Source organism: Musca autumnalis, unplaced genomic scaffold, assembly GCF_047663935.1.
Source record: "Musca autumnalis isolate F117 unplaced genomic scaffold, ASM4766393v1 scaffold_3, whole genome shotgun sequence".
NCBI classification, from domain to species: Eukaryota; Metazoa; Arthropoda; class Insecta; order Diptera; family Muscidae; genus Musca; species Musca autumnalis.
In genome coordinates this window covers 105,065,951-105,090,700 of record NW_027411866.1, presented here as the reverse complement: position 1 = coordinate 105,090,700, position 24,750 = coordinate 105,065,951, and positions in this window count along the sequence as shown.

The following is a 24,750-nucleotide window of genomic DNA, read 5'->3' as shown; positions in this document are numbered from 1 at the left end:
CTAATAAAACCCAACTTCTCATTTTTGCGATTTTAATAATAATGACGGATATCACACCTTTGGTGACCTTCTAAAAGCAAAGCCTGACTAAGAAAGTAGAAGATTCCATCTTTGAAATTATGCAAAGTTTGCGTAGGTAGTCAAATAATAGAGTCATTTGGTATAAAAGCCAGATAGGTGAAAACTTTCGTATCTCCATAAAAGAAATGTTTTCGAGTGAAAAGATTATTCACAGAGTTAGTGGTGTAGGGTATCACATAGTCGGCCCCGTACCGACTATAGCCTTTTCTCACTTGTTTTTAGATGTGACATGTTAAACTGATTCATAACAAAAGACTTAAGTCACAAACGTCATAATACTTTTTATATGATTGATGTTGTGTTAAATTATGTGATTTGTAATTTCGTTGAGCTTATGTACCAGTTATCAATCATATATAAGTGCTTATTGACGTGGTCACATAACTGCATTTAATTTGCATACATTTGTAGCAATTATTTACAACGTAATTAAATATCTGTATTGAGATGAATTTCGCAAAAATAAAGTTCAAGTGACAGTAATTATGTTCACAGCATTTTCATATATAGAAAGAATTTTTCGTTTTTCGGTTTCTGAAGAAGCTAAATACGGAATCAATTCCACTTTCGATCGGAATTGGTTTCTGTGACAGGCCTGTATATTTGATTACAGTGCGTTAAAAAAATTGCCCATAATTCTGATAAAATCAAATTTTAAAATCGTTTTGTGCGTAAGGTTTTTTCATCGAATCACCTTTTAATTAAGATTTTATGTAATCTTTTGTAGAATCTCATCACACTATGATACAGAGTTATGAGGTTGTAAAAAAGTCATAACCCTAATACACATAATTCTTACATGTTGCATTTACTAAACGTAACATGTTTTCTAACTAATTCGGACTACTGGTCCTAAGGGAGGAACTAGTTTAAAGTGCAACACAGTAAACCTCAATTAAAAAAAAAAATTACAAATTTGTTACAATTCATGGTGTTAAATTAATGGATGCATCAACTATCCACAAGTTATGGATGGCATATTCTTTTCCTAGCATTATGTTTACAATATGTCTGGCAGTAGTGGCGTCACTGTAGTCCAACCATAACAATTATTATTTTGCTTATTTGCCAAGCGATTTGTGTAAACGTGACATAATGTTTTATGCTGACTTCTGTAGAGCATAAAAATTATGAAATTTTCTGCAACTTGTCCATTCATAAGCTACACTTGGGAAAAGAGTAAGGTAAGACTGTGACTAAGTGAATGAATGCTAACAGCAGCTATTATAATTTGTTGTAACAATAACAACATATTAATGTTCAAGTGTTTACCTCTCTCTCTCCCTCCCTTCCTTTGTGATTTATTGCAATTGTTGTCGTTGTAAAATTTAATAATAATAATAATAAATTATACAAAATTATTTTTTTATAATATAAAACGTGATCTGTATGCGAGTAGAGAGTGCACAGAAACACAATGAAAATTTTTGCTAAGAACATGGGTGGCATGTTTGAAACAGAAAACCTGCCGGCTTGAAGAAGTTGCCCGGCAGGTCATTCGAGGAATTTAAATGCAGGTTAAGACGTTGAAATTACAAATTTTAAAATGTATAACAAATGGGTTGTGAAATCAAAAAAATATACATTATGTGCATACAACACTCCTTTGAGTGGAAATTATTTAGGGATTAATGATATCACAATACAGCAGCGGAAGGGGATTTTTTAAGATTTTTGGAAATAATAAATTGGACATTTTTGTAAACAAAATTAGCCCTCAGCTTGCTGAAAGCGAAGAAGCGCCTGCTTTAGGCAGGGAGCTTATTCTTCTATTGATAGAAGGCCATTTGGTGGTTTCCTGTGATGTATCTTAGAAGTCCCCAATAGGAAAAAGCTTTTATAATTCATGTGTTATGAGAAAGCAAGGCCTTCATTTCATATTGAAAGGTACATAAAAGGTACATCTTCTTCTTATATAAAAAATATAATGTGTGTATGTTCCGTATAGACTCAAAAACGGCTAAACCGATTTTCTTGTAAATTTTAGGTTATATATTTTGTTTAAATTCGGAGGGGCGGGGTACCTCTATGCCATATTTTTTTTAAAAACGCTATTTTACCCCGCTCACTTTTTATACCCTACACCACCTTGTGGTAAGGGGTACTATGTCTTTGTGCATTAGTTTGTAACATGCAAAAGGAAACGAGATAGACACATAGTTCCTTTTATGGATATACATAGAATCACTTTCTGAGTCGATTTACGCATGTCCGTCTGTCCATGTATTTTTGTAAACAAAGTACAGGTCGCATTTATTGTCCGATTCGCATGAAAATTGGGGAAGATAGTTTTTTGGCCAAAGGACGAACGCTATTTATTTTGCTAAAAATCGGTTCAGATTTGGATATATATTTATATATTTATTTTCGGCCGATTTAAGGAATTTGGTGCACGAAACACGCTATATGTGTCCGATTTCAATTAAATTTGGAATGTGCGACGGTATTTAGTCTAGAAATAAGTGTGCCAATTATATAGAAATCGGTTCAAATTTGGCTATAGCTTCTATATATATTCTCGGCCGATTTTAGGTATTTGATGCACGAAACGCGCTATAAGAGTATGTATATGTACGATTTCAAAAAAAATTTGGAATGTTTGCCGGAATTTGGAATAGAAATACGTGTGCCAAATTATATCGAAATCGGTTCAGATTTCGATATAGCTCTCATATATATTTTAGACAGATTTGAGGTATTTGATGGTCGAAACACGCTATATTTGTCCGATTTCAATGAAATTTGGAATGTGTGACGGTGGTTAGTCTACAAATAAATGTGAAAAAATATCAACATCTGTTCTGATTTGGATTTAGCTCCTATATATATTTTACATATTCACAGTGGTGTAGGGTATTATATAGTCGGCCCCGCCCGACTTTGATCCTTTCCTTACTGGTTAAATATGATATATATCCAAAACTACTGAACATATTTTTCAAAAAAATTCAGTGAATATACAAGAGGACCCGTGGTGAAAATAGGTTATATATTTTGTTGAATTTTGGAGAAACATTATTTTAGCAAAACTGACGAACGTATCGGTGAGAAAATTAATTTGCGAGGCAATGGTGGTTGTGTCTCCGACCCTTGGTATTCATTTGGGGCCTAAATACCAGACCACGCCCACTTTTATATCCAAAACTGCTTAACCGATTTTCTTGAAATATTCACAGTGGTGAAAATAGGATAAAAATTTGGTTGAATTTCGGAGGGGACGGGATACTTTCCCTTGGCCCAATTTTTTAGAAACCCTATTTTTGAAAAACTTCCGAACCTTAAAAAATAAATTTACGAGGCAACGGTGGTTAAATCTCCGGCGCTAGGCACTTATTTGTGGCCTTAAGACCCGTCCACGCCCACTTTTTTAAATATGATATTTCTACAAAACTTCTGAACCTATTTCCATGTCATTTTCAGATGATGTACAGGGATGGCTAATGGTTGAAGTAGGCTATATATTTTGGACCAAAATATATATTGGACAAAATAAATTTGGACAAAATAAATTTGGGCGTTATGTCCGCTGCGCTTTGCGGACATAGCTCCCAAAATTCGTTGGGAGTTATGTCCGTGAAACAAAGTGTACAAACACCCCAAAAAATTGCGGACATAACTCCCAACGATTTTTTTCTTAATTTATAAATTATTTCTTTGCTTAATTTTGAAATTTATAGTTATATATTTTTTTAATTTTAGAGTAGAAGTTTGAATGTAAGCGGAATTGTACATTTGAGACGGCCTAAGTGCCAACCAATACCAAAGTATCCACAAATTCCTCCTGATTTCATAAAATTATTTTAAAACGTAATTATGCCCGAAATTATGGAAGTAGCATTTAGGAGAAGTTTTAAATTGTAAAAATATTTGTTAAGAAAATCGCGCGATTTTTTTCAAAAATATTTTCGCCTGCGGCGCATTTCGTTTTTCTTAAAGTATTTGAATATTTTTACAAAAGCTTTTTATCTTCTTAATTTGTTGTAGAAAATTGCTCAATTTTTTTTAAAATTATTTTCGACTTTTTATCTCCTTATATTGTGAAAATATTTTTGTAAGAAATCGCGCGATTTTTCAAAAATATTTCCGCCTGCGGCGCTTTCGTTTTTCAGAATTTATTTGAATATTTTTACAAAAACTTTTTATTTTCTTAAATTGTGAAAATATTTTTGTACAAAATTGTGAATATTTTTACAAAAACTTTTTATCTTTTTAAATTGTGAAAATATTTTCGTAAAAAAACGCTCGATATTTTTTTAAAATATTTTCGACTGCGGCCCTTTTCATTTTTCAGAAAGTGTTTGAATATTTTTATAAGAACTTTTTTCTTCTAAAATTTGTGAAAATATTTATGTAAAAAATCGCACGATTTTTTTCAAAAATATTTTCGCCTGCTGCGCTCTACATTTTTCAGAAAGTTATTGAATATTTTTACAAAAACTTTTTATATTCATAAATTGTGAAAATATTTTTGTAAAAAATCGCGCGATTTGTTTAAAAATATTTTCGCCTGCGGGGCTTTTCGTTTTTTCTTACTTTTTATTTTCCTGTAGGCAGAATTTTTCGTTCAAAATAGGTTTGAAGGCAAATTTTGAATATAGTTCGATTTGTGATGTCTACTACTTATTTTGTACTTAATTTTCTTAAAAATTTTAAATCAATCATAATTAATTTTATGAAATGAAAAATGCATATGAACTTAAAGTTAATTAAATTTTTTAATTTAATTTTTTTTATACATTTGAATTAAAAATTGTGTTTTAATAAAAATCACTTAAATTTTAAAAATGGACATAACTCCATTGGGACTTATGTCCGCTGGGAGTTATGTTACGGCACCATATATTTTGTTGACTTTCGGAGGAGCGGGTTATCCCTTGTGTCCTATTTTTTAAATGCGCTATATATGTAAAACTTATGAACGTGTCCGTTTGCCCAACACTGAGTACATATTTTAGGCATAAGACCAGACTACTTCCACTTTCTTAATTATGTTACAAATCAAGAGAAATACCAAATGCTATGCACAACAATGCTTTGGTCTTATTGGAAAGCAAGTGTTTAGATTAGAAGGCAATATATCGAAAGCTATAGCTTAATTAGGTATATACTAGACATTCAGTTGAATGAAGAGCACACATGCAATAGAATTTATCATCTGGAACGAATGTACGATGGCACATGAAAATTCCCTAGAAGCTTTGGATCGATTCCTGAAGGATTTACGATTTCAGACAAACACTTCCAGTTATACTATTCCAGTAGATGAAAAAAATGCATGCCTCAAGTCATCAGTTCTTTGGCGGTTTGTTAAAATTGTATAGCGACACCAACATTGGTGAACAGTTTTTGTTTGTAGTCACTTGGGTGCCACCGTGTTGCAATGGTATGCACACCCGCCTTGCACGCTAAAGGTCGTGGGTTCGATTCCCCGGCAACATCAAACATTTTTCAACGGTGCCAAAATACCCCTCAGTAAGGTTGGCGACATTTTCTGAGTATTTCCGCCTTGTACAACTTCTCTAAAAGTGGTGTCTTAGACACGCCGTTCGGACTCGGCGATAAACAGTAGGTCCCATATCATTGAGCTAATATGAATCGAGGTGCACTCATTGATATGAGAGAAGTCTCTCTTGTCCCGTCAGGGATGTTTGTGGAACAATTATATAGTCACTTGCAGATCCCAACTAATTAGCGTTGCAAGAAAAATATAATCGATTTAAGAAAAGGTAACATAAAACTTTTTCAGGGGCCAGCAACTCGGACCAGGTCGGCTAGTTGTTTATAAAAAATATTACCTTATTAAATATTTATGAATGCATAAATAAACAATGACAGCTTTCATTATTGTTGCTAATCTTGTTTATTGCAAATAGAAAAGCATTTATCATTCAATTGACAAGTATTATTTTTTTAAACGACACATAAAATGTTAATCGGTAGTTAACAGTTTGAACAACAATTTGATGGGATCTAGACAGAGAGAGGCAAAGTTGAAGGGAAAATATTCATTCAACGATTGGCACAAGTGGTTTTGTTCCATCTCAATGAATTAATGAATGAATGCAAGCAGCTTCTCTGACTTATTGCTGAATGAATGCCAGGAATTATTGTAGCGAATGTTGCATTGAGACCAATGAGACAAAGAAACAAGTTTTGTTTTTTTGCTTTTGTAATTATTATCGAAGAAAATTGCAAGAGGCCAGTTATGTTTTCTGCTTTTTTTGTTGCCTTGTGCTGTAAGTTATAATTGTTTTATTATAACACTGTCAGAGCAGATGATTCAGCAGATGATTTTTGCTGTTTTTTGTTGAGCATAAAATGTATCAACAAGTTTGGGGTCAAAGAATTAATGATTTCCTTTCATAATATATGAGAGAAAATGAGCTAGTTATTAGAATTAAAGCAAACAATTACTTGAACATTGATTTAGTTTTTCTTTTAACTTAGGTAAGATTATATCCCTATCTTACCTAAGTTTCAAAAACTAATTTACTTTTAATATGCATACAATTATGTTATAACCGTTTTTTTATACCCTCCACCATAGTATGGAGGATATATTATGTTTGTTTTTCTGTTTGTAACACATCGAAACAATTTGCGACCATATAAAGTATATATATTCTTGATCCGGATAAAATTCTTAGACGATATAGCCATGCCCGTCTGTCCGTCTGTTGTAATCACTCTAGAGTTCGCAATAATTGAGCTAGAGCGCTATATTTTTGCACCCGAGTATCTTTTTTCTATAGGCAGGTCAAGTTCGAAGATGAGCTATATCAGACCATTTTTTGATATAGCCCCCTTATAACGGAACCTCCCGATTTTCGGTTTTATGGATTTTAGCTACAATACAATCAACAAGACGGTGGTCCACAGGCTGGATCTCTTCAACCCCAACAATACCAATTACCAATGACACATCATTATTCAGCTGCTGGTACTGTACAAAATACAATGAACGTACACGTCTCATAGAACTTCTAAGAGCCCCCAATATTCTTACATCACCCACTATGCAACCATCACCAAATGGTCTTTTAAATGGACCACGACAAAACAATTGTTTTCTCAACTGTGCTGTACAGGTGAGTTAACTTTTTTCTTTCTTCAGTTCCCTTGAATAATCCCTTTGCAGATACCAAGACAACGTTCATGTTCAAGTTTTGAATCGCATATTAACATAAACATGAAATATGCGGAGAATTGAATCTGCATAGGTAATTGTTGGAAAAATGTTAAACATGTTCGAAATGTGAAACATATTTCCCCATTTTGTTGTGATGAAGGCCATGAGAGGCGCCTGGTTTTCATTAATGTTATTGTTAATTAAAATTGGAGTTGTCCATTGAAATGTGTAGATATATAAGAGGTATATTTGGTAAGGCGCAAAGAATTATTACTGTTGAGAAAATAGACGACAAAAATTATAAATCTTAAAAAAATCCAAGTGGGTATGCCTTTTATACCCTAAATAAAAACAATTCTAGGTTTAATAGCCTCTTTTGGACCTCCAATTTTTTATACAAAATTCATGGCTCTTTTGGATCCCTTTTTAAAAGTACATGTACATGTACAACATGTACCTCAAAATTTTTTTACAAAACTCAATGCCTCAAAAAAATTACGTCCCCCCAAAAATACGTAAAATAAATCTACGCCGCAAAAATACGTAAAATAAATCTACACCCCAAAAAATGTGTAAAAAAATCTGCGTCCCAAATAATTCTTAAAATAAATCCACGCTTCTATTGGACTTCCAAAAATGCTTAAACAATTCAAGCCTTGTTTGGACTTCTAAAAATTCTTTAAAAGAATCCAGGCCTCCTTTGGACCCTCAAAACAATCTTAAAAAAATCCACGTCTCTATTTGGCCTCCACAAATTCTTCAACACAGATAAAAATATAAAAAAGTCGTCTCCTTCAAAATTTCTTTTAAAAAGTCAACGACTCCAGAAATCTATATACATATATAAAAAAGGATGATGTTAGTTACTACGCTTATAACTCAAGAACGGCTGAACAGATTTTGACAATTCGCACCAATTCGGAATGGTCTCATGGCAGAAAAGGATAAAACATAAAAAAATCGCGAAAATTTTGCAAAAATATTTTTTCAATAAAGTCACTTTTTCCTCAAATTTCTATTGAGCTTTGCGTTTGGAGTAAATCTTCGCACTTATTAGGACAGTTTTTGGCGAAAATTGTATTTCCACCTACTGTGAGGGTCCATTGTACGCCTTTGTCAATTTTTGAAAGTTGTATAGAATGTTTTATTCACAATCAAATCGATTTTCATTTATTTTCAAGCGTCTTTTAGGAAATTAACAGCGAAAAATGGTTAAAAGGGCTTAGTTTAGAGTTTGTAAAGATTAGTGGTGGTTTCGGTCAGATTCCGATCGAAAAGACTAAGATGATAATGCCAAAAGTGGTTTCCACAGTTTTGAGGAAAAAGTTACAAATCCACAAAATTGGTGGGTTAATTGAAACATCAAGAGCTCCGAGGTAATTTTATTGGAAGTGAAGTTGTGGCATATATGTATACTTTTAAACCGTAGGTAAAAACATCTTCGAAAGATATATTTTGATACTGTTTAGATTTTGTCGTGATACAAAAAAGGCAATTACAAACGGCCAAATACATACATACAAACATACATATGTAAATTGGTACTGTTGGTACACTGTATGTATGTCATTCGAAAAAAAGGATGATATTGGAAAAAAAAGAAATCGGAGGTACTGGAGTTTTTTTGGTCAAATTATCTGACAAATATTCTTTATCGGCGATATAAGTAGGTAAATACTTATTAATCGTTAATTAGTTTGTGATATTAATTTGACTATGTTATTTACGTCGAAATTAAATATAGGGTGACCAAGTAATCGACAACTGTCAAGTGTTAGTGTGACAAGACTTCAAGCATCCGAAACACACAAAGAACGGCAACTAATAGAATAGCTCTGTCCAAGTTACCAGAGCTATTGCATCTAATACCGAACTTGCAGTGCAAGTAGAATTCGGGAGATCACATTAAATAGAGAATTTAGAAAAAATAAGTAAAAAAGCGTTAAGTTCGGCAGGACCGAACTTTTTATACCTTCCACCATAAATTATTCTGAACTAAAACGGAATAATTATATTCTTTCCTGCCCACAATTTTAGACGAAGATATTTTGTGACCTCTGATACCTAAATAAGGTAAAAAACATAAAAAATTTATTCAATCGGTAGGAACCTTATATGGGGCTATATCAAAGTGAAAATCGGGAGGTACAGTTATATAGGGGGCTATACCTAAACATGGACCTATGTTGACAGTTTTTGGTGGAGATATTTTGTGATTACTAAAACCTCAACGGTCAAATTACAGGTAGTTCGATCAAAAATTTTAGCTAAAATACTCAAAATACCAAAAAACGGGAGGTACCGCTATATGGGGGCTATATCAAAACGTGGACCTTGACTGCTTTTAGTGGATATACTTTGGGAACCACTGGGAACCCCAAACCTGAAATTTCAGATAGTTCGGTCAAGAAATGTAATTAAAATCCACAAAATACAGAAAATCGGGAGGTACCGTTATATAGGGGCTCTACCAAAACATGGACCTATGTTGACAGTTTTTGGTGGGGATATTTTGTGATTTCTAAAACCTCAACGGTCAAATTACAGGTAGTTCGATTAAAAATGTTAGCTAATATCCTCAAAATACCGATAATCGGGAGGTACCGTTATATGGAGGCTATACCGAAACTTGGACCTATGTTGACGGGTTTTAGTGGAGATGTTTTGTGACCACTGGGAACCCCAAACGTGAAATTACAGGTAGTTCAGTCAAAAAATGTAGGTGAAATCCCCAAAATACCGAAAATCGGGTGGTAGCGTTATATGGGGGCTATACCAAAAAGTGTTCCGCTATAACCCATCTTCGAACTTGCCCTGCCTATGGAAAAAAATTATTGCGAACGCTAGAGTAATTACAACAGACGGACAGACGGTCATAGCTAGATCGTCTTAGAATTTTATCCTGATCATGAATATATGTGCAAATGATTAGTTCGATATATTACAAACAGAAAAACAAACTAAATATACACTCCATACTATGGTGGAGGGTATAAAAACAGACGAGGGTGGTTACCTGATAACAATCGGATCAAAATGGGTAAATAGGTTAATTGATTAAAACGCAAATTTAAATAAGCACTATATTCACCATTAAATTCAAATTCATATTCAATTGCTTTAGTGAAATATCGTGTTCAGTGGTGGAAACAAGAATTGCAGACAACCATCGATTATGAAACGAGTAGGGCGTTATGATATTATTTTGCTTCAACTGCGCTACCAAATATTTTCATTTACATCGCAAAACGTGTTATTTGCTTAAAACATATATCTTAGTCCCGATTTAGAGTTACCTATTTTTTTTCGCGACTATTTATAGAAGAGAGAGTCGAGGGAAATAGAAACACTTTGCCTCTCAGTACCTTCTCTCTTCGTCAAACTGACAATTGTCGAAAGTACAATTGTCTAATGTGCATCTGCTTCAAAGATCGTCCTAAACAGTTCAAAACAAAGAAATATTTGCCGTTGAACAAGCAATAATAGTATTATAGGTTTGAACCAAAGCCATAAAGTTCTGTATCTAACAAACTGCGAGACGAAGTTCGCCGGGTCCCCTAGTTCTTTAATAAAATCGAAAAAATGTTAAAAAATTTTCAAAATTCCAAAAAATTATAAAAAACAACGGACCAATAATTTAAATAAGTATATAATTAAAAAAATTAAGTAAGAGTGTTTTATTTATAAATACACTTAAAAGTAGAAAATAATTTTTCATGATGGAATCTCTCAAATAAAACGCTTGCATTTGAATTAAAAATTGTGACAATATTGAACGGCAAGCGTTTTATTTGAGACATTCCATCATGAAAAATTATTTTCTACTTTTAAGTGCATTTATAAATAAAACACAGTTACTTAATTTTTTTAATTATATACTTATTTTCTAGTTTTTAGTGCATTTAAAAATAGAACACTGAAACTTATTAATTTTATAATTATTTTTAATTTAATTTTTTAGGATTTTCAATTTTATTTCTATATACTTGAGATTATAAATGATATTTAATGATGGATGGACTTACATTTATTAATTAAATGTATAATGTTATTAAAAATTTATTTAGGTTGGTAGTTTCTCATCCTGTTGATTTTAGTCAACCCTTCGTTATTGCATGACCTCTTTCCTGTTAGTTTCGAGCAATCCAGTTCTTCTATTCATAATCCATCCAGCAATCTTACACGACTCAATGCCACATAAGCTTGCCCTTCTTCGAAAAGCTTGGATCCTAGATACACCACTGCGTAGTCCACAGTTGACCCTTGTAATTTGTGAACAGTTGAGTCCCATGATAGCATCGGTGAAGCATTCTTCATTCAGCAGTTCCGTAACTGAACTTAGCAGAAAATTGAACTGTTTTATGCTGAATCACATGTGTACCAATTCTATCAAAGTCAACCCTTACGGACGGTATATCTGTTTCGTACATTTGTTCTCTGCGGTAGTGAGGCCAAATTATGTAAGTTATAAATCCTATTGCTCCATTAACTAATGTTAGATCGTAACATCACTTTAGCTCCAACAAAAATGTCCAAAGTTTTTGGTAAACCGGCGGTCTTATTGATGTCACTAGAGATGACTTCATCCAAATCTCTGTTTCCCAATTGGCGTGTTGCGTCCACTAACTGATCTTGTGCTTTGATAGTATATATTTTAACATTTCGATTTTTGAACCATTGCAACACAGCTGTGTTGTCGGGTGGAATCTCTCAGCTCCACCCGTAATATGGGGGCTATACCAACACCTGGACCTATGTCACAATTTTTGGTGGAGAAATTTCCGTACCACTGGGATCTCCAAATGACAAGTTACACGCAATTCGGTATACAAATGAAGATAAAATCCTTAAAACACTTGAAATCGGGCGGTACCGCTATATGTGGGCTATACCAAAACCTGGACCTATGTCCACAATTTTTAATGGGTACGTTTCTGTACCATTGGAAACCCTAGTGGTCCAAAAACAGGCAATACGGGCTTAAAATGGCGATAAAATACCTTAAATCGAGTGGTACCGCTGAATGGGAGCTACAGGAAAAAATGGACCCATATTGATTTTGGTTTCATATTAATGTATTGTCATTCATATCTGAAAAGTGTGCAAAGTTTTAGTTCGCTTGGTCAATTACAACTGTCTTAAAAATGAGTTACCAGATTTGAAAAGCATGTAAAATTGAACACTGCTCAACACTGTAAAAATGGACCAATATTGGTTTTGATTTCATATTCATGTATTGTCATCCAAATCTGAAAAGTTTGCAAAGTTTTAGTTCGATTGGTCAACTGCAACTGTGTGGGAAATGAGTTACCAGATTTGAAAAGCAAAATACCGGAAATCGGGTGGTACCGTTATATGGGGGCTATAGGAAAAATGCACTAATATTGATTTTGGTTTCATATTCGTGTATTGTCATCCAAATCTGAGAAGTGTGGAAAGTTTTAGTTCGATTGGTCAACTGCAACCGTGTTAAAAATGAGTTACCAGATTTGAACTAAACACACACCAAGGCAAGTTAAATAAAACACTGTAATAATAACAAGGCAAGTTAAATAAAACACTGTAATAATAATAATAACACTGTGCAACACGAAAATTATTAACCATATTCTGACACCGCAGTGTGATAGAACATCAAAAATGAGAAGACACGTGTCTCGCCGTTTTTTCTTATCTCATCAACTTTCGCGGTTATAGGACTCCAAAGGTTTGAGGCTTTAATGTAAAAAGGGTCATTTAGTCAGGACTATATCTTCCAAACCGTTAGGAAATTTGAATTTATCTCAGAGGCAAAGTTGTAGCTCTTGTCTTAAAGAACAAAAATTGTGAACACAAACAACCTATCAAACTTCATCTGCAAGGTCAAAATCGCCATGGTCAAATTTCTTTTAAAATTTTCCTCAAGTTTTGTTATACAGCTATCAAACCGATCAAATTTGATGCAAACAACCAACTACAAAAATGTACCTCAGATCTCAATAAACATCTTTCTAGAATATACGAACCCTGAAGGAACAGGTTTTAATGGTCAAAATAGCAAAACAATTGCGATTTTTATCCTGTAATCTCGGCTTCTGCTCCATATATATTAATCCGTTCAAAATTCAAGAAAACAATCAACCACAATAGTATAGCAAAGGCTTCAATAAACAACTTTCTGGAATATGCGAAATGTCTATGAACAGTTCTTAATGGTAAAAATAGCAAAAATCTTTTGAAAATATCCTATTTTTATGATTTTTTCTCCGACTCTGGTCCGGAGATACGCAACCGGCCAAAAATTTAGGATACCGTCAATCACAAAAATGTACCTAAGATTTCAATAAACAACTTTTTCGAACATATGAAGATTCTAGGAATGATTCTTAGGGCTGAAATTCACGAACAATACATTTTTTTAACATTCCCCCTGCTCAGGTTTGGAAATAACAAACTGTTAAAAACTCAAGGAAATTTGAAAGGTTTGTTATTTACGGACCTGAACAGGAAAGAATGATCTAAAATAATGGAATTTTGAGCTTGAAGAATCGTTCCTAGGTATGCCCCCAAAAACTTTTAAAAAATCTACGCCTTAAATTATTCTTTTGAAAAATCTACCCCTCTTTTAGAACTTCAACAATTCTTTAAAAGAAAATCCAACCATTATGTACCTTCGAGAATACTATAAAAATTCCACCCTTTTTTAGAACTCTAAAACCTCTTTAAAAGAAGACCCCACAACTTTTGGGCCTTCGAAAATTCGTTTAAAAAATCAAAGCCTATTTTGGAACTCTAAAAATTCTTTTAAAAAATCCAAACTTATTTTGGACCTTCAAAAATTCTTTAAAGAAATTTACGCATCTTTTGGAACTCCAAAAATTATTTTAAAAAAACCATACCTATTTTGACCTCCATAAATTCTTTAAAAAATTCGACGCACATTTTGAACCTCTAAATATTCTTTGAAAAAAGGCCAGGCCTCTTTTGGACACTCAAAAAAAATTTCATGACAATCACGCCCTTTTGGATCTCACAATGTTCTTAAAAAAAATCCATGCATCTTTTTTGGACCTCCAAAAATTCTTTAAAAAAATACAGTCCTATTTCGGACCCTCAAAAAATTTTTTCGAAGAAATCCACGCCTATATTGGACCTCCAAAAATTGTTTTAAAAAATGCAGTCCTATTTCGGACCCTCAGAAAAATCTTTAAAAAATCCACGCCTCCATTGGACCTCCAAAAAATCTTTATAAAAATACAGTCCTATTTCGGACCCTTAAAAAAATATCTAAAAAAACCCACCTCTTTTAATTAAATTTGTTATTCCGTTAGTAACACATCGAAATATTCATCGGATACCCTATAAATATATATATTCTTGATCAAGGTAAAATTCTAAGTCGATATAACCATGTTCGTCTGTCCGCCCGTCTGTTGAAATCAAGCAACAGCTCACAATTTTTTGGTATAGAAGTTCCTATTACTCCTAGGATATTTGGTATTGCAAATGGGCTATATCGGTTCACGTTTTGATATAGGCCCCATCGAACGGTACCACCCGATTTTCGGTATTTTAAAGGTTTTAGCCTCATTATCACACCGAAATTGCTGAAATGTGGTACTTAGACTTCGTTGGGGGTACAAAATTTTCCCCCAAAAATTTGTCGGTATAGGTCCACGACTTCATATTGCCACCATAGAAGGTACTTCTCGATTTTCGGTATTTTGAAGGTTGTGGCGACAATAACCCACCTAAATGGTTGAAAATTGGTATTTGGTGCTCATTTGGGGTATTAAACATTCCGTATGAAATTTGTCTATATAGGTCCACGCCTTCATATACTTTCCGATTTTCGTTGTTTTGAAGGTTTCGGCCTCAATATTCCTCAGAAATTATTGAAATTTGCTATTTAGTCTTCGTTGAGGGTATAAAACTTTCTCTAAAAACTTGTCGGTACAGATCCACGCCTTAGTATTGCCCCTATAGAACATTACTTCCCTATTTCCAGTAGTTTGAAGGTTGTGGTCTCAATATTCCACCGAAATGGCTGAAATTTGGTATTTGGTCTTCATTTGGGGTATTTTACGTTCCATATGAAATTTTTTGGTATAGGTCTACGCCTTAGTATAACCCCATAGAACGGTACCTCCCTATTTCCGATATTTTGAAGGTTGTGGCCTCAATATTCCACCGAAATTATTGAAATTTGGTATTTGGTCTTCATTTTCGGCTATTTTGAAGGTTGTGGCTATAGCAATCCACCGAAATGGCTGAAATTTGGTATTTAGTCTTTGTTGGAGGTAAATGCATTTCTGCCAGAAATTTGTCGGTATAGGTCCATGTATAAGGCCCCATAGGACGGTACCTCCCGATTTTCGAGATTCTGAAGGTTGTGACGTCAATATCCCACCGAAAGACTGAAATTTGTTATTTAGTGTTCCATGGGCTTATAAAATACATATTTCAGAAGAGAATTATCATTATAAGTCCGCTGGTTCCTATATCCTCAATTTCATATTTAGTCTTCTTTGAGCCTAAAAACTTTCCGCCAGAAAATTGTAGCTATAGATCGACTTTTTGATATAGCCCCATGGAACGGTACCTCCCGAATTGCGATTTTTTAAAGGTTAGCCACATTGTTTTACCGAACTTTCTGAAATTTGGTATTTAGTCTTCTTCATAAACGAAAGGGAACTAATTGTTTGTTTTGTTACTTTAAGTGCGGGCTTATCTTTCTTTGCTCATTTTCTTTATTTCGACTTCATTTCAGTTTTTTTGTTTAATTTCAAGCCCTTAGGCCTAACACTTTGGTGATGTCTTTATGGTTGCGAGCTCATCAAGTGCGGGTGTCTTATTTGATTACTTTGGGGGACGTTGTCTTTTAAAGTGTTGCATTCAAAATTAATTTAGTTTTTCGTGATTTTTGTCTCTCTCTTGCTTTCGTGTCTTGTTGTGTAAAATGAAATATCATTGTTTTGATGTTAGAGGGAGGTGATAGATGTACCTGTCACATACTTCTTAAGATGGTTGATGATTTTTTTAAGCGGTGATGACATCAACAACGTGTTTTTTAATTTTTACAAGCATATCGGCGTCTGCCTGCCAAGTCGTATTCAAATATATTGAAAGAAACTTTAGAAATATAAATGGAGTTTTCAGGGTCATCTGAAACTTTAGTAAATTTTAAAGGTAAGTTAGATCAAAATGGAAATGTTTGCCCTGATAAAATTACGCTATTTTTTCATCCGCACAAATATGTTCTTGTTTTTCTTTTAAGAAAAGTTTCCATTTATATTATCTTTCAACATAATTATATATTTCCAACAATCATATGACATACATGCTGGAAAAAATAGAGTTTACATTTTGCCCCCACGATTAGAATTATCTAATTTTCAAACGTGAAAATTGGGGTAAATAGCTAATTTTTCATATATGTATATACAATTGTAACAAGAAATGTCGGAGCACGTCATACTGTCAGCTGTATAATGCCGTGCAAAACAAGTGAATGAATGCTGCCACTTACTTGCAACATGACATAGTATGCAACATGCAATTGTAAAGAAAACGCAATGTGATCTGTTGCTGTTGTTGCTCCCAGCATTTGCCTAGAAAGAACATTTGAAATGAAAAAAAATAGCACACAGAACGCGTGGGAATTGTGATGAACATTGTGAAGCATAAGTGCATGAATAAATAAATAATCATAATGAAAGCTATAAATGTGGGGATGCAGAGAAAATAACATCAGAACTAATAATAAGCAGGTCTGCATTTGGAACTAGAATGAAAAGTGTTGTATGGTTTCTTTTGTCGAAAGGAGACTATTTTCTTAGAGAAAAAAAAGCAAAAAACGAAATTTATGTGTGTACGAGTGCTGTACAAAAACTATCTGGCCTTGTCAGGCGCCATTTGAATTTTCTTTGGACAGTTTGAGTGTTTTTAGCCTATACGTACTGTGGACAGTTTGTCATACGACGTTGTGTTTTGTTGTTTACAGTGACATAAAAAATGCAAAAAATGGAATTTACTTGTGAACATTTTCCTCCGATCATTTTTTACAATTTTCGACGTGGATAATTCCGGCAAAAGTGCATCGATCAAATTAAATCTATGAAAAACAGTTTAATGAATTCAATCGTGGCCGACACTAGCCAAAAACGAAGGTCGTGGGGGTCGCCAAAAACGGCAGTTGGGCCAGAAAAAAATGAAATGGAGGCATTCATGGGCATTTCTTTCAAAAAGGGATTAAAACAATTAGTTTGAGCGCACGAAAAAGCGTATAAATCATGCTGAAGACTTCTTAAGAAAACAATAAAACTATTTTTGATGGTAAATATTCGCGTTTTTATTGTTAGGCCAGATAGTTATCGTTCAGCCCACGTATATGAAGAGTATTAGGGAATGTTTGTAGTAGATTTGGTTCTGGATTACTTTGATTATATTAGGCTGTTCTGATTGTGATCCTAGAGTTGCAATCTCTGGATCTCCTTCTATAGTTCCATGTTTCTTGGACTATTTTTATGCTTGGGCATGAGAAGTTCTTAAACATAACAGCCAGTTGGTTTGTAAGGGAAGCGGTTAGTGATAGTTAAATACCCCTCGTTTAACCTAGACGCACTAAATGTAATTCTAGGTTGAAGAGAGGTAATGGTGCAAAGAGATTAAAAACGTTTTTACCTGGAACTTCTTAACGGATGTAAATATCTTACCTCTACTTAACACTTTCAAAAAAAAAAAAAAGAAAAAAAAACAAGTGAAAAAGTATCAGTCGGCTTTGCCGACAGAGATATACCCTCAGCCTGTGCGAGTTAAAACCGTCATCAACTAAAATCTTTTTCCACAATAATTATGTATTAAGGAGGTTTCAGATATTTATGGCCCTTTTGGGTGTATGAACTAAAGCTGGCTAATAATGCGGAGGAGGTACATAAAGGAATGGATCGACATACTCCATTTTGGAAGTAGATCTTTTTTAATTTTGGAACAAATCGGTTGATCAGTTCGAGAGTTATTGCGCTCTCCAGCCACTACATATGGTACCAGCCTTTTGGGCTGTTTTTTCAAGAAGTTTGGACTTGTCCCTGACAAAATTGTAAAGGTCATTGAGGCAGCTAATGCAAGTTGCTTCAACAAAAATCAAAGTGTTTCGCGAGCAGGGGTACCCGAAGGAGTGGACAAATATAACCCATATTCTTTCTTGATCTATATCTGGTAGATATAATATGATGTGTAAAGTATGGACAAAAACGGTCACTCCCTTCAACAGTTATCTTGCGAACAAATTTTCCGAACATTTTTGAACCTTTGTGGGGGAGGTACCTGAAGGAGTTGACCGATATGGCTTATCTTCGAACTTAAGCTAAGATTGGACAAAATACTACGAAAGCCAAATTTTGGACCGAATCGGCAGATCCGTTCGAGAGTTATCTTGCGCTCTAACCACTACACACGGTGTCATAGGTGTTTTTTTTGCAACTTTCAGGCTATTTTCTTAGGAAGTATGGACTTGCCCTTAATAAAACTAGTACCGTCATATAGGGGGCAGTGAATACAAGTTGCTACAACAAAAATCAAAGAGATTCGAGAGGTCATCCTAAACCGAACTTTTCCCAAATTTTGTGTGGGAGGTACCCGAAGAAGTGGATCGATTGAGTCCATATTTTAACCTCATCTAAGTCTGGCAAAAATTTCACGATGTGCAAAGTATGGACCAATTCTGTTACTCCTTTCAAAAGTTATTGTGCGTAAAATTGTTCCGAACATTTTCGAACTTTTGTGGGGGAGGTACCGGAAGGAGTGGACCGATATAACCCATCTTCGAACTTAAACTATGTTTGGACAAAATATTACGAAAGATAAATTTTGGACCGAATCGGTTGATTCGTTTGTGAGTTATCGTGCGCTCCAACCAGCTAGACAGACAGACGGATGGAAATTGTTAATCGACTCCAAATTGTCTGAAACACATTTCGTTCAAACATACTTGGGGTCTAAAACTATTATTTCGATGAAGCAAATTTTGCCCGTATGAAAGTGTATATACCCTCGTTAGCATAAATGCTGAGGGTTTAAATATAAAAATATATTATTTTTATATCACCGAAATCAGATATATATAGCGTTTTTGGGGCAGCAAATACGTGAAATCGGCTGAAACCAGATCTGAACCGATTTCGATATAATTTGGCACGCTTATTTCTAGACCGAATTCAGTTACACATTCCTATTTCTATACCGAATTCAGTCACACATTCCAAATTCCCTCAAAATCGGAGGTTGTAGCGTGTTTGGTACAGAAAACACGTGAAATCGGCCGAAAATATATATGGGAGCTATATTCAAATCTGAACAGATATTCACCAAAAGCAATAGCGTTCATCCCATGACTACAAAATTATATTCCCTAATTTTCAACTGAATCTGACAATAAATGCGATCTGTACGTTGCGAACATGAGACATGCATAAATCGACTCAGACAGTGATTCAATGTATATGCCTAGAAGGAATAATGGGTCTATCTCGTTTCCTTTTGTATGTTATATACAAATGCACAAATACATAATACCCCTTACCACAGTGTGATGTAGGATATAAAGAATTACTAAAAATGAGAGAATGAGAATTCATGACAAAATATTTTTTTGTCTGCACAACTAGGGATAATCCCTTAAGCTTTCCTTCAATCGTGGTATTGACTGATTTTAGGTATTATGAAGGTTTTTGCGTCATATATTACAAAATTTTCCATTTTGGATTTTCAGTGGACAGAAAGACCTCTCTTCCTAAAATTGTAGAATCATGTTTAGTAGATTATTTAATAAAAAATGTAGAATAGTATCAGTCGGCTTTACCGGCAGATATATACACAGAAAAAAAAGCCACCCTGAAAATTTTGATTAAAAGCTTTATCACCATATTTTTGTCGAATGGTAATAAAATATTACGAATATATAGGGAAAATGTTTATCAAACATGAAAATGTTACTAGAAAGCGATCAATAAACGATTTCAAACAAATAATTTATTGAAATTTGTTTATGGTTATTAATAAATTTCTGTAGTTAAAATGGTTTTCAACGTTTGTCGCATGTTCTTGCTCTCAAGAGCGAGAGAAACAACAATATTAGGGCATAAAGAGAGCGCTACAACAATGTGCTGTGTTTTTTTCTTGAGATGTGAGTATCGTTGCTATGTATATTTCAAAGCATGGTCATGGAATTTTTGCGGCATGAAGGGATGAAGCGTTTGTGTGGCATTTTGCTTGTTTATTTATTTATTTGTGCTCGGGTGAAGGTTTGTAAGTTTGTTACTGTTTTTTGTTGCTGATTTTTATGAACAAACGAAGAGGGAAAGAAAAAAAAACGGTACGAGTTCTCATGTTTTGTTCTGTTTGTGGTTAAGAAAGGCAGATAACATTTTTTAACCGTCAGTTTGGTATTTTTGGCAGTCTCTTTAATGCAGTCGTTCTGTGTGGATCGGTAGTGCAGAAATAAATCAATGTTTGTGTGTTTTCTTAAAGTAAAGGTGTCTTCAAGTAAATTAAATTCCCAACACATTTTATAATTGAATTCACGAATATGAAAAAGGATAATAAGAATATTTTATTGGACAAAGAAGCAACCGCATGTGATATTGGTAATAACATCAAAACATTTTATATATTTGAAATATATATGGATGTACTATTTCTCACATTACAGATACCCATTTTCCGCTGATGATTTTCAATGTGGCAGAAGAATGTGTTTTATTTCACAACGTTCAATGATGTTCCCTGTATTTTATATTTAAAAGTGATTTATTTGTTTTCTTATATTAAAATTAATGTGTGGCACTAAATAATTATGTACTTCTATTATTAATTATTCCATTCCGTTTTTCTTTCTCTCATCTGTTATTTTTTATGTACCTATGCGTCTGGTGTTGCTTTTGTACTTGGCATTTCAAATAAATAAATAACCACGACCATTTATAAATGTGTGTATGTATCTTTTTTGTGGCTTTTGGGTTTGTATTTAACAAAAAAAAAAAAAAAACAACAAAATAATTGTAAATATGAATATTTTTTTATTGATTGGAAAAAATGCATTCAACAATTTTTTTAATCAAGAAAATATTTTGTTTTTATCAAGCAAAATGTGGAATATTTTGATAAATATTTTTGTCAATATGTGAAATGTTTTATCAGTTGAAAATAAAAAAAATCGATAAATATTTTGATCAATATTACAATTTTATTTTATCAACATGTATTTTAACTCTGTGACAACAAATTTTATCGAATTTTGTCAATATGACAATTTTTTTTATTGCCGGAAAATCGATAAATTTTTGGTTGAATCTTTGAATTTCTTTATCAAATGGCTACAATTTTTTTTTCTGTGTACCTTCAGCCTGTGTGAACTGAGACTTGACATTGTTTCATAAGGAGACGATACAGACAGTGCAATGTCTAAATTTGAGCTTCTATTTCTCAAAAATGGTAAAACCTACAAAAAATATTATGAAGGTGAATATTGTAGAAAACTTTCACTGCTACAACCTTTTTTAACCCTTTCAGTGTTTTTGTCGAATATATTCGACATTTAAAAGTACTCTGTTTCTTTGAGGTTTTTCGGTTATCCTATGTACCGTTACTTTTGATGTTTTTGTTTTTGCTGAATGACAGACACGTGTGCAATTTAAAAATATTGCTTTTTTAGGCATTTAGTATGTTTTCTAATTTTTGAGCGCATCAACGTAAATTGGTTTTAAGATTGGTAAAAACCCTCAATTTCTGAATCAAAAAAAATATATTTTCTGTAATCGGATAATATCGAAAAAATTTGTGAGTATTGCTACAAGTGTAAAGAAACTATATAATAAAAAAATAAAAACCAAAACATTTTGTAGTTGCTTTTGGAGAGATTTTGGAATTGTCGAATATAATCGACATTGGCCTTCAAAGGTTGTTTTGTTTTCATTACATTGATCGTACGTTTACTTGCAGACTCTTGTATTTTTCTTCTGATTTCCTTAGAAAATGACATCGGCAAGTGACGATGACATAATGACTATGCTTGAAGAAGATTCGGATGTTGATGACGTAATCGAGGATGATGATGAGGTTTTATTTGATGTGCCACAAGTCCGATCAAAGGATATTTTCCCTGTCGAACATGAAGCTGTCTCAGATGAATGTATTGATAAAAATGAAACCAGTTCAGAGAATTCCCATGCGTATACTCCAAAAAATAAAATAACTTGGCGTGCAGTTCGAACGTCCGAAGTTCGTGAAGGCATTCCTTTCGTGTCAGTGTCAGAAAATACAGGCTCTATTGGAATTGGGACGCCCTTTTCATATTTCAATAAATATCTAACTGACGAGTTCTTTTCGAATGCAGTCTATTATACAAATGTATATGCACATAGCACGGGGCAGTTGTCCTTCAAACCATGCTCGGTAGATGAATTACGCATTGTTTTTGGACATCACATTATGATGAGTGTTCTAAAGTTTCCTAGAGTAGCAATGTTTTACGACTCCTCAATTGGAATCACTTTTTTTACCGAAAACATGACGCGGAGGCGATTCTTCGCCATTCGAAATTATTTACATCTTGTAGATGTAAACAGAAGGAAACAAGGGTGCAAAGATCGGCTTTTTAAAGTTTCACCGATCATTGAATTAGTTCGAAACCGTTTATTAGAACTACCACTGGAAGAAAATCTATGTATCGATGAGCAAATCATTCCGTTTAAAGGAAAATTCGTTGCTAAGCAATACATAAAGGGGAAGCCGTGCCCATGGGGAATTAAAGTTTTCTTTTTGTGTGGTAAAAGCGGTATGCCATATGATTTGGTTGTTTACCAAGGTTCAACAACACCAATAAACCAAAAAAATGTGAAAACTGTGGGATTCGGTTCAACAATAGTACTCCATTTAACACAGCGTATTCCAAAAAATGAATTTGGACATAAACTTTTTTTCGATAACTATTTTCCTTCATACCAATTATTTGAAATATTGAAGCAGAACAAAATTAATGCTACTGGTACAATAAGGGTAAATAGATTCGCTCATCCTCGCCTATCAAGTGAAAAAGAAATGAAACAAAAAGGACGAGGATCATCCGCTGAATGTATAAGTGCAGATGGGAATGTTATTATCACTCGCTGGTATGACAACAGAACTGTAAATCTAGGCTCAAATTTTGTTGGAATAGGCAAACAAGACAAAATCAAGCGGTGGGATAAAAATAAAAATGATTTTGCAGTCTCGATCGCCCCGAAGATGTGCGGTTGTACAATGAAAGTATGGGAGGCGTTGATTTGTTGGATCAAATGATACAGTATTATAGAATAAATATTCGTACTGTCAAATGGACACTAAGAGTCATAATGCATTTTGTTGATTTGGCTTTAACTGCCGCGTGGATGGAATATCGCCGGGACTGCTTGGCAAATAATATTCCAAAAAATAAAATTTTAGATTCAATGAATTTCCGGATTCAGGTTGCCCACACTTTGGTCGGCGCTCAGCAAGATTATGATCCACCCACAAATACGACACGAGGATGAGGAAGGCCACCAAAACTAAGTGGTAGAGGTAATATAACAGCAGATTCATTCTTAGAAAGCAGTGTGAGTTCGGAAAGTGATTCTGAGCAATCACCACCTCCTAAAAAGAATAAGAAATTTCAAAGGCAACCACCGCAAGAAGTTCGCCTGGACCTTAAAGCTCCATATACCATTTTTTGTACAAGCTAAAAGCGCTGGGCGTTGCAAGGCAAATGGTTGTAACAAAAGTTCGTTCATTATTTGTAAAAAATGCAATGTATATCTCTGTGTAAAACGAAATTCCAATTGTTTTGAAACATTCCATTCAAAGAAATAGATATATATATTCATACTTTTTAATTTTTATTTTATAATGGATTCATTTTAGTTTTTTATAACAAAATATTGAAATTAAAACACTGGTTTTATTTGTTTTCCTCAAAAAATGAATGAAATATATATTTAATTTTATTTCTGTCAAATGCTGTATTAACTTTTATTGAAATAAAAATAAACAGTCAGAATTATGTTAATATAAAATGACATGTGTTTATAACAACAATTGGTGTCTTTGAGGGCCGATGTCGAATATATTCGACATTCGGAATCGAACCTGGGCGAGGGTTAAATTGAAAATTAATATTTTTCCTAGACTCTGTGCCATTATATGATCTTAAGTACCAATTGTTAGATTTTTATTCCGACAAAAATTTTTTTTGACACTGAAAGGGTTAATCCCATTTCGATTGGTCTTGCGGTTTCTGAGCAAAATCGTGAAAACCTAAAAAACTCTAAAAATGTGAACTCTGACCGCGATTTATTTAAAGAGCGCTCCGGCGATTTTTTTGTTTTTTGAATTTTTCGTCTATGAACATTGTAGTTTCAGAATCTGCAAAAACTTCCCAGGTGTAAGCACCTTTCATTTAAGGTTTGTTCAGGCGCACCGTGGTAAGTATTCAACGGATGAAAGGCTTGCTCATGTATTGCATTAACATGTTTAATTTGATTCAATGG